Source organism: Labrus bergylta, chromosome 23 (genome assembly GCF_963930695.1).
Source record: "Labrus bergylta chromosome 23, fLabBer1.1, whole genome shotgun sequence".
NCBI classification, from domain to species: Eukaryota; Metazoa; Chordata; class Actinopteri; order Labriformes; family Labridae; genus Labrus; species Labrus bergylta.
Window position 1 is genome coordinate 9,217,176 of NC_089217.1, and position 14,158 is coordinate 9,231,333.

The window sequence follows — 14,158 nt, forward strand, 5'->3', positions numbered from 1 at the left end:
AAAACAGCCGGCGATTCTGCTTCATCATAATCATTACGGCCCATTCCACATGGGGGAGAGGAACTTCATTATTGTACCTGCAGGGACTGTTAAAACCAAACTCATGAATACAGAAAGCTTTTCTTCTGTTGTGTGTTGTAGCTTTACAGTGCTGCTGCTAGGGATTTTTTAAAAGCCATATTCTTAACTTAAAAGTAATACATATCGTATACATGATGTGGCCACAATCATTTACAAGTTTTTGCCGGTTTCACCCCCGGCTGCGGGCTTTTTTTGCTAGCTGTTTTGTTTGAGCTCAAATAGAAGTATGCTTAAGGTGGCAGGTTGGTCACTGCTTTTTCTAACCTAGTGTTTCATCATCTGAGAAGTAATGCACACTTTTTTTTTTCGATTTGGTATGCATTGATGTTCGATGATATGGTGTGACTCCAACGCACTATTTTCCCTTTCATAACATTGACTTAAGCAAGCCTCGTCTCCTCGTGCAGATGGTACACGGTATTCGATATTTCAGAGGTTATTATCACCAAGCAAAGGGCATGAATCAGATGTTCCCTCGATAACATTTCAACACACAGTGAGAAACACACAAAAAAAAAGGTGGAAAATCATATTTTAATAATGATATGTATTCAGCAAATGAAATATGCCAGGCTTGCACATTTGCCTTGCTGAACAGACAATAAATTATACCTTGTGCAGTGCCACATAAGCCCAAGGATAATACCACATCCAATGGGTTGAAAAGTAATAGGGCTTGTGGGATGCAGGCAACAGAGTGCCCTTGTTTAAATCAAATGACGGGGAGAGGAACATTGACATGTAGGTCTTGTTGATGCGATGTACCCCCCCCGCCCACATATTTTTCAGAGCACATCTGTGTGACAAGGTTGGCATGTAAACACAAGTGTTCTCGCTCTCTCTGCAGGAAAATGTCATGGCCGCAAACATCTGTGCACGCTGAGTTAACATGTGAGAGGTGACAAATGCAAAATGCAGACATATGTAGAAACATAGACATACATACACACACATACACACACATAGACACACACTCCTGTAAATATACAAAAGAGCTTGACAGCCTGTATGTGCTATCTTGTGTTTGCTTTACTACATTGCAAAGCAAATTCCTGCAGCTTCAAGTCTAATTTATCAAACAGACTCTGTGAGTGTGTGGCATTGTGTGTGCGTGTTCGTATGTGTGTGTGTGTGTGTGTGTGTGTGTGTGTGTGTGTAACGTTTCATCATACATTCTGAACACACACTCTTATTCAAGATAGTGAATAAATGCTGCAAGCCGGTGTAGATGTGCACACACAGGCACAGAGGCAGCCGTGTATACATATGCATACACAGCCACAAAGGGTCATTTTCTGACACGCACGCACACGCACACACACGCACACACACACACACACACACACACACTCACACAGACAAACAGTGCGGCAGGTTCTTACGGGACTCTGGAGAGGATGAAATATTGCTGCAGAGGCCACACATGCACACAGTCCACAGCGAAGCACACACACACACAGAGGCAAAACATCAACACACACACACACACACACACACACACACGAGGGATCGCTGTGGCAACCTTGTCAAAGATGGAGATGTGAGTGTACAGAAACGAGCATCTAGTACTTCTTCCACATGTTGGCAACTTGATAACCTGACATATAACATGCCCCCCACACACACACACACACACACACACACACACACACACACACACACACACACACACACACACACACACACACACACACACACACACACACACACACACACACACACACACACACACACACACACACACACACACACACACACACACACACACACACACACACACACTAAATCCACTTAAAGTTTGCCTTTTGAATGCCACTCAGTACATTCCAGTTATCATCTCAATACTTCACACAATCCGTCGCTCACACTTGCTCACAAACACACTCAAACTACACGGCTCATCTGACATGCAGGCTAAAGGCAGAACTGACAACATGGAGGCCCTCGCAGACAGGACCAGTGACATCTCACCCCTAATAGTGTCTGATAGGTAAACAGAGCATAACCACCCACCTGCCTTTTGGCCCAGGTGGAACCACTTGAGCAAATTGCCTCCTTAATTGATGGACTTGAACTGGTTGCTGTGTTGGAGCTTTTGTGTGTATATGTGTGTGTGTGTGTGACTACTAAGGTTTCCATCAGTGCCTGTGGCTAAGGGAGCGCTAATAGTGGAAAGAGAAATCTGTCAGCCAGTAATGAAATAATTGGTGCAGTAACACATGCGGCTCTCGTGCATACAGACACGGACAACTGTACTTTCTTAATTCACACAGGCACACACAGAGAGAGAGAGAGGCCTTGTACACATTTGCACTTTTGTGTGCGTTCATACACAAACACACACCCCCTCCAACCACGAGTACACATAACAGCCAAGAGAAGGAGCCTGATGCACAGTTAGCAGTGCTTGTAGCTGGACTTTGACAGCAAACGAGGCTGAAAGTAAACAATGAGAAAAATGTCGAGAATTGAAGACAAGGGTTAGAATGAAAGGACAAAGGTGAACGAGACGAATCATGATGGAGAGAGAGCTGAGAGAGAGAGAGAGAGAGAGAGACAGTCACAGGTTGTTGCGGATGGGTTGATTCCTGAAATAAATTCTTTTTGGGGGAGGGTTACCATGGCAACTCAGGTAATGGCAGACAGGGATTGGTTGTGCTAGTAACCTACACCAGCCATAAAAGAGAGAGAGAGGAATTCATCCAAATTCTGAGTACAGTTTCTATCCATGGATGATTCGGTTTATCTCACTGTTGAGGATTATCTAAGGCTGTTTTTATAGCCAGAGGGATGAGAACTAAGATTATTAGTCAAATTTCTGTCGTCGCTCTTTTCAGTAGCAGCTCATATTCTGGATGTGCAGAGAGTTAATCGGTGCTTAAGATGCTGACTGCTGTCAGTATTTTGAGAATGACACGCAGAGGTCATTAGTTTTGTCTGTTTGTGAATGTAATGGGCTCGTTGTCACAAACACCACCAGCCTCACAAGTCACACTCAAGTACTCTAGTTAAGTCTGAAAGATAGATCCAACTGTGGCAAACTTTAACGTGAAGCTGTTATAATAAACTAGAAACTACAGTATGTAGATCCTTAAAATGACGGTACTATAAGGAGAATACTCCATCACAAGTAGAGTTTCTGGAATGAAAATGTCCCTTTGAAACAAGATAATTCACTTTATTAGATATAAAGTTTAACTTATAGTTCAGAAAATGCCCTTTTTGATTGTTTTTCTACCTTTTATTATTATATCATTGAGTAAAGATAATAGATGCATAATGTTTTGTTGTGCAAAAAAATGATGTCCCTGCAATTTTAACAGTTCTTGTCTAAAATGATGAACATATTATATCTTTTTTAGGGCCTTACTGATATGTGATTTTTGGGGCCGATATCGATATTGGGGAGAAGAAATCTACCGATTTTTTAGAGATAGATATAGATATACACATTTAAACAGTCTGTATCCCTGCATGGAGAACATGTTTTGATTATTGTTGATTGTACTCTTGTCCATTTTGTTCTGTTCTGCATAAATAATCCCCGTCACCATGAGAACCTAAATGTATGTTATGACTGCTGAATGTCCTGTGTTCAGTAGGAAAAAAAAAAAATCTGTTCCACTGGTGTTAAAGGTGAAATACATGAATGATGCATTGCTCCTGTCTGCATTTCCATCAGTCTCTGCCTCATTACGTGAACACCTAATGAGAAAATGTTTTTTTTTCCAGTCATCTTTTTTTGGGGGGTTTGTTTGTTCATTCATCTCCAGTGCTTTACAGTTTTTTTTTTTTCATGTGATAAAATATTTAAACAGTTGTCTTAATTCATTCTCATTCAAGCTGCAGTTCACAGTGTGTACGGATTGAGTCAAGAGCTGGTCCGTTTCCTCAGCATCCTGAAAATAGCTCCATAATGGTGCTGCGCAAGTACATGTGTCTTGTAGTGTAGCCCTCTGGAACTGAGAGGAGATAGAAGAGAGGACACAGTGAGAGAGCGGAGACGGTGTATGTGTGTGTGTGTAATAAGCGTGGTAGATGCAGATGTGGGGAAGCTGCACCAGTGAAAAGTCTCCGCAGGGGCCTGGATATGGTTGTGTAATGTCTGTGCGAGTTTGCAGGCAGGTGTTCTTCCGTGCTTGATTGTGTATATGTGAGCCTACATGCAGTTGTGTGTCATTACAATCTCCAGTCAGTGTGTGCAGTCCTATTGTGTGTGTGTGTGTGTGTGTGTGTGTGTGTGTGTGTGTGTGTGTGTGTGTGTGTGTGTGTGTGTGTGTGTGTGTGTGTGTGTGTGTGTGTGTGTGTGTCTGTTAGAGAGAAAGCTCCGGAGCCTGCAACACAGGGAGTCAATAATTAGCACAGACAGCAGGGGAAGGACGATGAGAGGAAACAAGAGGGAAAACAAGACAACAAAAATGAAAGAAAAAATACAAAAAAATCATAAGAACGGCAAGTGTAGCTCAGTCCCTTACCCCCCCCCCCCCCCCCCCCCCCCCCCCCCCCACACACACACACACACACACACACACACACACACACACACACACACACACACACACACACACACACACACACACACACACCCCCCCCCCCCCCCTGGGTACCGCGGAAATCCAGATAAGGATGTTTCCTCTCTTATTTCTGCTAACAGGTCTCTGCATTGGCTCTGACAGAGCCTGAATACCAATTACACTGCCCTGGCACCTCCTCCACTGGCGATAGAGACAGAAATAGGGGTTGTGGGAGCAAGAAAGAGAGACCGAGGGGAGCAGAGAGGGACGGGGGGGGGGGGGGAGTGAATGCAAGGACAACAGGGAGGCGGGGGGCAGAGAGGATTCTATATGAAATGACGTCAAATGGGAGTGCACAGAGTGGAAGAAAAACAGTATAAGGAAGCTGCATGTGTCTTTTTTTTCTTTTTTTTTAACGGGAGAAGGGAGACAAATAAAAAAGCAAGGAAAACAAGGGGGTATGTGGGAGTTTTGGGAGCTGTAAACAAGCGGCACTTAACCCTCTGTATTCGCCTTTTTCTCTCTGGGTGATCAAAGCAGTATAACAAGGTGCCCGCCACACTTGCTCATACACCCCAGGACCATTTTTTATTTTTTGCCCCCTTGGCGTCTTAAAGCGACGGCTGACCATCGGCTGGTAATAATAGCGGGGGAACCTGATGATATCTCTTGCGTTGAAGCGGATGAATAATTTATCATTCATGCCGCGCCGCATTGTGCGCACCAGTCTTCCTTTAAGGCATATTTGACTGTCTGTACTCCAGCTTTATTACAAATGTACACATACATGTGGTAAATGCATACACACATATTCATAAATGGAGACCTATACTCAACGTACTTGACACCCTGGCAGCGCTCCTGTATCTACGATACTTGTTTTCCTCTGCTCCATCGGTTTTGTCAAACAAAATGCTTTCTCTATACGATGTGTTCCGTTTCCTCCTGAAGGAGAAGTGTTTCGCGTTGTTTGGATAAGACAGGTTGTATGAAAAAAAAAATAGACGTGGATGGATCAAGTCCTCGGAGAAGAGCCACAATGAAGGAGGCTGAACTCTTTAACTCCCAGAGCACTACTTGCCGTAATGTACAATGCCAAGGTACTATCTCTATCTCCGTTTTCTTCCTTTTTCTTCCTTCCTATCAATGGCAGCGGTGGTATTAGTTATTTATTTATTTATTTTTCTCTTGCAAGAGTCTGTCGCAAAGCACTACCTTTGTGGCTAGCACAAAGACTTTAAAGCTTTATAAAGCAGCAGCCGTGCAGCGCCATCAACTCCTGCCTATCCAGTTATTATTGCCTGTGTGTACGGGTAACAAAGTTCTCTGCTGCATTGAAAGGTATTGTCCTCCTCCATGTGTTGGACTGTGTAGTCAGCACTCAGTATTTCGTCGGATAGAATTATGTATTTTTTCTGCAGTAAGCAGGTTTACAACGAGAGCTTGGGGTCGACTTGAGGGATTAGGAAAAGCAGTTTGTTGTGTTTGGATAAATAATTTCACCAACACTGAGTACACAGACTTCAAAAAGCATCTGATTGAGGTTAACTTTCTACTCATTGTAAATATAACTGGCTGTTTTTTTTCTCCACTTTCAGACAGGATTGTAATTTAATGCGAAATATAAATAGCTAAGAAGTTTCTTCAAGCTGCAGTTGAGGCCATTTTTCACCCCTGAGTTGTGTCTGCAGGTACATTTAAATGAGGTGTCCTGTATGTCAGCTGAAAGGCCAAACTCCAGCCAAATTGGTCCACAAACATTTGCCGCATCACTTGCTGTTGCTTGTTAAGCCCGCTGCTTTGAGCACCACTGTGTTCTCTGTGCAGCAAGAAACAAAAAGGGGTTTGTTAGTCTTGAGTGAGACCCCCATCCCCTGTTGTAATTATGCCCCTGCCTTTCAGTATGGAGCAGCATTTGGACAGCCAGAAACCATACCAGCAGAGACCTGGGGGAAAACTAACAATGACACTAGTCCTCCACTCAAAACAACAGAGACCAGACAGATCTGTGATAATTGTGAAAAAGGGGTCCCTAACAAGGCTCAGAATCATTCAGGGCTATAGCCGTAATTCCTCTCTGCATGTCTACTAGTGGAGGGTTGCTTTGCACAGCTGCCATGTTTGATCAGCATACTTTAAAAGATTTTTTTTTGAAAGTCAAATTTTAATTCCTCTGACATTTTTGGAGGGGAGGTCACATCCGCCGCCGCTAACAAGGTTGCATAAGCCAAGTCAAATAATTTCGCAGTGACTCATATGCATGGAAAATGAAGTGGAAAGTTCCTTTTTCTACCCAACATTGCTAAGAGTATAATTAGCTACGTTACATAATTTAAAAGTGGTTTTTAATGTGGGCCCTATGGAGTAAATCCAAATGCATTGCCTTAGTATGTAGACGTGAATGTTGAGGTGACGGCATGTCTGTCAGTGCGCTTTAAGATTGCCAAAGAATTCTCATGCTTAATTTAGCATTCTGCTTATTCAAAGTGACCGCCCCGTACTGCTGTAATGAAATGAATATGTTGAATGTGCTGCAGTAGCTGCGGCACTTTTACTAACCTGAAAATTATAACTATACACAACAAAAAACTTCTCTTCAAAATGAAATTGTATCCCCGAGGTTCCAGCATGGTGCCCAATCCAATCTTCAACTCTGTCCTGCAGGGAATATTCAGTATTTTTCTTTTTTGTATGTGTCTCCTTCTCTGCTTCTTCTTCTTCTTCTGGCTTTTCCTTCACCTGAGGCACCAGATTGTGATATCTCTGCAACCCCGGGGTGGGCAGAAAGGTGTGTTATCACTGTTGACACACTTTAAGAGGCAGCACACATGACACACACACACACACACATACACACAGGTACTGCATTGCACAGATAAAAAAGATTGTGACACTCTCCTTCTCAGTGTACCTCAGGGGCAAAGAAGAGACAAACCGCACAGTCATGCCCTGAAAATGACAGAAATGCCATTTTATATAATTTCCCAATGGAAGTTAAGCTCTGTTTGGTTTTGTTGTCTTGTTCAAAGTGGCTGTATTCTATATCGTTTTTGGGACCAAACGGGGGATTAAAAAGCCTGTGAACAAAAATGTTGGTTTTCTGTTTAGCTCTGTGTGTTCTCTTTCCCCTCACACAAGTAGCCAGGTTATCTCCGCCTTTTATCATTATTTCTTAAGCTAGCTCATAAATCTGTGTTGTGATAGCGCTTCTCCAACGTCCTTATGCATATTCATACCCTAAATATTCATGAGAAAATGTCTGGCCAAACAGCTTTCCCCCGCCAGAATAGTGAAATATAAGACACAGTTTGCCTTTTTTTTTTATGTGCTTGTTTTTTTCGCTTCCTGTTTGTGGCAAATGGGGGTAGGGGAGCTTGGGAGGAGATGATGTATTTGCATGTCTCATGGAGAATTATGGGAGCAGAAGTTTTTCCCCTCGAACTATGCAGATGACTTCGACGAGGTAAATCCCACTTGTTTCTTTTTCCCTTTCCCCCCTCCCCCACCCCCCCTTCAAAATTGTCCAGGGGCTGGTAGTTGAAGGTGAAAAATGAGCCGGGTAACAACTTTTGATAGGTTTATTTTACGGAGAGTCGCACATATATCACTGTTACAACAATAAATGACATATTACCATGCAAATTAGGGATGCATCACTAGCCCTTTTTTGCTGAAAAAAAAAAAAAAAGAGCACAGTAATCTGAATGTGTTCTATCAGTTGAAGTCAAGTTCCCCTCTGATACCTCTATTAAACAGCCGAGCGTTTTCCGTGAGTCAAATACTACTTTCTTCCATGGTTGTCTTTTTCACGTTTATGTTTTTTTGAGCTTTCTATGCATGTTGCCGATGATGCCTGAAAGTATTAGCCTCGGTTCAGGCCGTCCTCTCTGGCTCTGTTCAGACAGCAGAAAACCACGTTGCACATGTCAGCAGATCAAAAAACACAACAAAACACGGGGGGGGGGGAAGTGTTTTATTTATTCACCTCAGTTATTCTCGGCATGGATAACTTGATAGCAGATTGATGGCGGGCGTCGGGAATGGAAGATGAGGAATGCTAGGCTGTCATACAGAGGAAGAGGTTGTCAGAAGCCTGTCATATTTTCATCATTTACAAGTGTTTACTACTCCATTTTTCCATAAATACACCAGAACGCCGGTTGTAGCACATTTATGATACCCGCCATGACATATATACCTGACTAAAAGATATACACTACCTCACTTTTTAACTTTTTATCGTCCATGTACTTGTCATTAGGAGTAATGATCGGTACAAGGTATTAAGCTTGTCAGCACTCCCTGTACAGCCAAGGGAGCTGACTCATATCGTTTCAGATTGGCCTTGCAGTGTTGTATTCCCGGAGATACCCAAAAAAAAAAAAAAACACACTAATAATCTCTTTTTATTTAACATCCACCGTCCTGCTTCAGCTTTTTTTTCCCCTCTTTGTTACAACACAGAGGACAGTTCTATCCTAGATATTGATAAATGAGGGCCTTTTAGCGAAACCTGATGATTCAAGCTTATAGCTGAACAAAACGCCTGGGCTTATAAGATTGGGCTAACTGCTAAATAACCCAATTATATATGCTGTGCATAAAACGCCTTGAGGGAATTCCACTATTAATGGCCTGTTCCCAAGTGATGCTTAATTCACCGTGAGTTTTTCCCTTTTCTCTCCCTCTTGCATTTATTTTCAGCGTGTAAAATAAAGCATAATATGTGTTTCAAAGTCATCCAACATGTCTGTGATTCATCGAGTGTAATTACATTATTGTAGGAGAATATTATTTTGAAAGGGCCTCAAATAAAGCATTTACACAAGCAGATGTTACTCCACAAGGATTTTCGGCTTTTTTAAAATGCTTCACGGGTAGCTGCTTCATTCTCATGGGTATTGGTGCTTTCATCCTCTCACACAACACCTGAACATTTCCTGAAGTTTCTGGGGTGAGCTGAGCTGCATGTGTGAACCCAAACAAACAACATTTTGGAGCCTCTTAGTATTTTCCCATGTGAGTCGGATTTGAGCTGATGTGAGAACGCAGCACATCACATTCAGGCAAGTTCACTGTGAGCATGCGGTGGAAGGGACTGTGACATTTACAGTATATCCTGCAACCAGCAAATGAACATAGACTGTATATGCAGGTACGTGCAGGTAACGAAACTGCTTCATCATGTTTATGTTCGTCTCCACTCTTTTGTTATAATTGTGACTGTTAAGAGCTACAGTTAGAACTGATATAAAAGGCAAAATTCTCATTCAAGAGTTGTTTTGAAGACTCGGTTGCTTCGTCCACCAACAACACATCCTGCCTCCTGAGACCTTTGACAATATTCATCAGCAGTATGTTTTATAAAGTCACCAAAAAACAACAACTGGCATCTAACAAATGATAGCTTGAGCTTGTATAGCTACGTATTCCATGACTTTAAGGAGATACTTAACAACACACATCTTTCTCTCTCCCATTGCCGACACCTGCAGAGCATGTGTCATGCAGGGTCGAGAGTGAATGCAGTCCAACCACTATTTTATCGATCCAAGATAGCGATCTTAAACGGACATCGACGCTGTATTGATAACCATTATCTTACAATTTTGGCATTATGACTTTGCCTCCCTTGTCAGTTAACCTTACCTTTAGTTTCAATTCACTTTGCTTTGGATGATCACCGTGTCCCACTCTGGAACGGCACTTGTGAGTGACGGCAGGCCTCACTCTTCAGTCGTTCACTCGCTTCACAGAAAAGTGGTGCGTCTACTGTTTTGGCATTTAAAGTTGAGACCTCAAATACAAGATGTTCCAACATTTTCTTTTAGGTGTATCTAAAAAAAAAAAAAAGGGAAAAACACATCTTATTTTCTCACCATTAAGACATTAAGAATAAAAAAATTGCACCAAATGTCAAAAAGACAGATGGTATTTAGCGTATCAAGCGAAAAGAAAACAACTTTTTGGTTATTTCGTTAGTTTCGTTAGTTCCAGCTCCAATTGAGGGAATCTTTACAGATCAGCAGGACAACAGCAAGTGCACAGTAGCTGTTGCCAGGATGAAATGTGACCTTCCTGTTAAGACGCCTTGACAGTCACTTTCACTGTGGGGCCACAGGGTCTAATTGTGTTTTGCAACAGAAAAGTGCACCTGCTCTACTGAAATCAAGACATGGGACTGTGTGTGTGTGTGTGTGGAGAAAAAAAAAAGACAGTACCTAACAGCCTGTCTTCTGACAACATCCACGACCCAGGCAGCGCATTGCCACTTGATATGAAGAAATAAAAAAGCAGGGGAACAAAATTATTTGATAGTCTCTCTTACGTCTTTGACTGCTTCTCTCTCTGCAACCGTTTCCAACAAGCCAAAATCTGTCCCAGTCACTGTAACCCGCAACTCTGAGGGAGCGCAGAATGTGCTGGGAGTGTGTGTACATGAATGAAAGCCACCCTTTAACAATAGTCTGACATGAGATGAGCTGTGTGCTTCGTCGCCTCATTGTCAGTCAGTCAGCTGTCAGCGGCATTATTGCAATGATTAGGAAAAGGCCTTTTGTTCAGACGAGGGGAATCATCTCTATTCTGCACGATTAGAGAGGAGAAGTAAGGACTGATAAATCTCATTTAACAACTGAGGTCATGTCACACAGCATACAGTTCTTATTCCCTATAGTTTTCTGTCTGTCTTTTGTCTTTTCTTTCTCACTCTCTCTCTCTCCCCCACTCACTGCCTCTTGTCTGGCTTTTCTTGATCTCTTCCTCATTTTCTTCTTCTGGCACTTTCCCCCTCTAACTTGCCTCCTCTCGCTGTCCGTCATTTTCTAATGCTGTTCCTAGTGGCATTGCACACACTGAGACACAAACTGCAAACTTTGAAGTCTGCTGGAAGTGAAAGCTGCATCCTACCTACCTGCCTGGTTTTTATCGCAGCCTCAACGTTTCTCAACGATAATTGGTTGAGCTGCTAATAGGATTCTGTATCTAGCATAATGGTACCATAACTACTTTCCAGCGTCTGATAATTTGACTGATCATTCGACCCGGCCTACCGTGGATAGTTTTCCAATGCCTGTCATCTTCCTTTCTCATAAGGCATACAATAACTAACTCTGAATTCTCAGTAGTGCCTACAACAAAGGGTACTTGGTGTCAGAGGAAAGTAGAATACATCAAAAGTATCATTTTCATAAAGTGATTTTTAAAGGCTGAATTGACTACATAAATGCAAAGACTACAGTTGCTGGATTTGTCTTAGCTATTTAGCTATTAAGCCACATGCCTCATGATTTACGTCTTTTGGTCAACTTTTTACCCATCAGTTCCAACTCCAGTATATTTTGGCATTCTTATGATTTGTTATATTTTTGCATATGAGTCATTTCCTGACAATGTGGATGAGCTTCTTTTTTTTTTTTGCCAGAGTTGCTAGGCATACATCATCCTCCCAATGTGGATGTGTGCAGGGATGCCACCATGGATAATGCACTAGAATTTGAGCTAAGTTAGAACACAGTGGAATTGAACTTAACAGCCTCCCAGTGAGGTTGTCTGTGCGGGTTCTCAGTCATCCAGGTCATGGTAAATCAAAGCTTGATCCAAAGGCAACTGGAATTAGTTGAAGATCTTCTCTCTCAGAACAACTGAAAACCCAGTCTCACCTAGGAACATGTGGCCCCAATGATCCACAGACCCTTGATCATTGGCATGCACATGATCCACAGAGGCTTACATTTCTAGCTCCGTCTACCAGTTAGGTAGTGAAGTGGCCTTTCGGAGGAGAGGTGAAACTTCAACTGACTCCAGTTGCCCTTGGATCAAGCTTCGATTTCCCAGTGAGGTTGCTACTAGGACCTACTAAGGCTGAATACTTGCATTGTACTAACAGGGAATACAGAACAAAGGTTGATTTACAATGGCTTTAATTGGAAATAAGACTAAGAAGCCGGGGTATCAGGATGCGTGAAGCTATACAGGGTTGAGTGGGAGTTTAGTGGGATCATGTCCATCCACTGAAGCCGTCTGTAGTTAAGGCCATGTCGGTTCAATGGTACAGGAGAACAATCTGGTAAGCAATCCACCTCTGTACTGTGGAAATACTCCATGTCACTCTTTGTTAGACTGATCATATTCAGTCTGGTTGCCATAAGACAGTTACCCCTTACATTTACTGTTAAATAAATGATGTTGACTGAACGACAGATTATTACACAGCAACAATATGAAGAATTTGGTTTGGTGTGCTTTGGCGCCCATCAAAATTGAGTGCAACTGCACTGTCATAAGACACATGGCTTTTAACTTCTCCCTCTCTTAGACAAAGTGCATTTGTTAACAAGCAGAGGGTAGCCGTCAAAGACATTGTGAGAAGCTAAACAAGCAGGTCAACTTGTATAAGACACAGTAACATTACCAGATATTGCGCAAATAGCATCTACAGCCTGTTGTTAGCGTTCTGCTTGCATGTGGTGTATTTGTATTCAACTGTTACCGTGACGGCTTTGGGCTGTGGCTATGGCTACATTCGAGAGGCTAATTCAGATAAGTTTGTAAGGTTCCAAACTTATAAAGCTAACTTGAAGAGACAACTTCTTGGCTTAAGATAGATTTGAATTATTTACTTGAATGCGAACCTGAGACATAACTCGGGTTAGTAGCTTTCCGCACTGATAAAGCTGCTAGACATGAGACAAGGATAACACCAATGACAATACAGCCTAACGTTATGTCACAACTGGCTATGAATGCAGGGATGTAGACTCCGCTTTTTGCTTGGTCACTCTCTCTTTTTTTTCTCTTCTTTGCTTCATCCATTACTGTCTAGTGCTGTAAAGCCGTAAACAAAGTTCTCCCGAGATGACCCCAGCCTGCTGCCAACGTTTATATTCTTCAGTAAACAGGCCATCAGGCTGGGAAAAACGGCATTCTCCCTGTTGAAAGTTACTGTACTATTAAATCCATTTTGTAACTGTAAGGTGGAAAATGTACATAGTGCTGCTTTAAATTGCTCTTAAATCAGCACTAATCTAAAATATGTAATACCCAATGCAATGAGTATACTAAGAGATAATAATGAGATCAGGCTGTACCATAGTCTACCATAACCATATTTGGCTATTAAGCTATCTTTCTTTTACCTTTCATACATGCATACCTTTCCGTCTTGCATCATTTCAAGCAGTTTATTTAACTTTTAGCAACTGGAAAGGAATTAAGAAGGTTTTCCAAACGTTGGTTTATCCAATCATGATTAGAGTCACTTATCATAACCCGTACAATGCAGCACCAGTTATAATATTGAACAGAATTCTTTTACATGCTGTTTTCAAGTAGCTTGTTACCGCACACGTTTATTTTGGTATTCAGTGGTGTGCTTCCTTGCCTTTGGAAGTCATTCTAGCCTACTAGTATGCTATTGTAGCTTATGTTAAATGAGAAAAAAGGACACTTTAAAATCCATTACTTGCACCATTGCCCTTCTTTTGTTTTTTTATTGAAAGGATAAAAAAAATACATACCACCTCCAAGCTCTTTAAACAGAGACTTCTGGCTTCTGCTTTGTG

At 42.1% G+C, this 14,158-nt stretch overlaps 1 protein-coding gene and 1 long non-coding RNA gene across 5 annotated transcripts in view; one reads left to right on the forward strand and one right to left on the reverse strand.

Moving 5' to 3' along the window:
* tafa5a (TAFA chemokine like family member 5a) overlaps nt 1-14,158 on the forward strand; it is a 151,543-nt gene that overhangs the window by 59,004 nt on the left and 78,381 nt on the right. The gene's annotated exons all lie outside the window — the stretch shown is intronic.
* On the reverse strand, nt 7,109-10,426 carry LOC136177651 (uncharacterized). The gene is made up of 3 exons (XR_010665158.1): nt 10,245-10,426; nt 8,581-8,657; nt 7,109-8,488 (listed from the first exon to the last, which is right to left on the reverse strand). It is a non-coding gene; the product is annotated as an uncharacterized lncRNA (long non-coding RNA).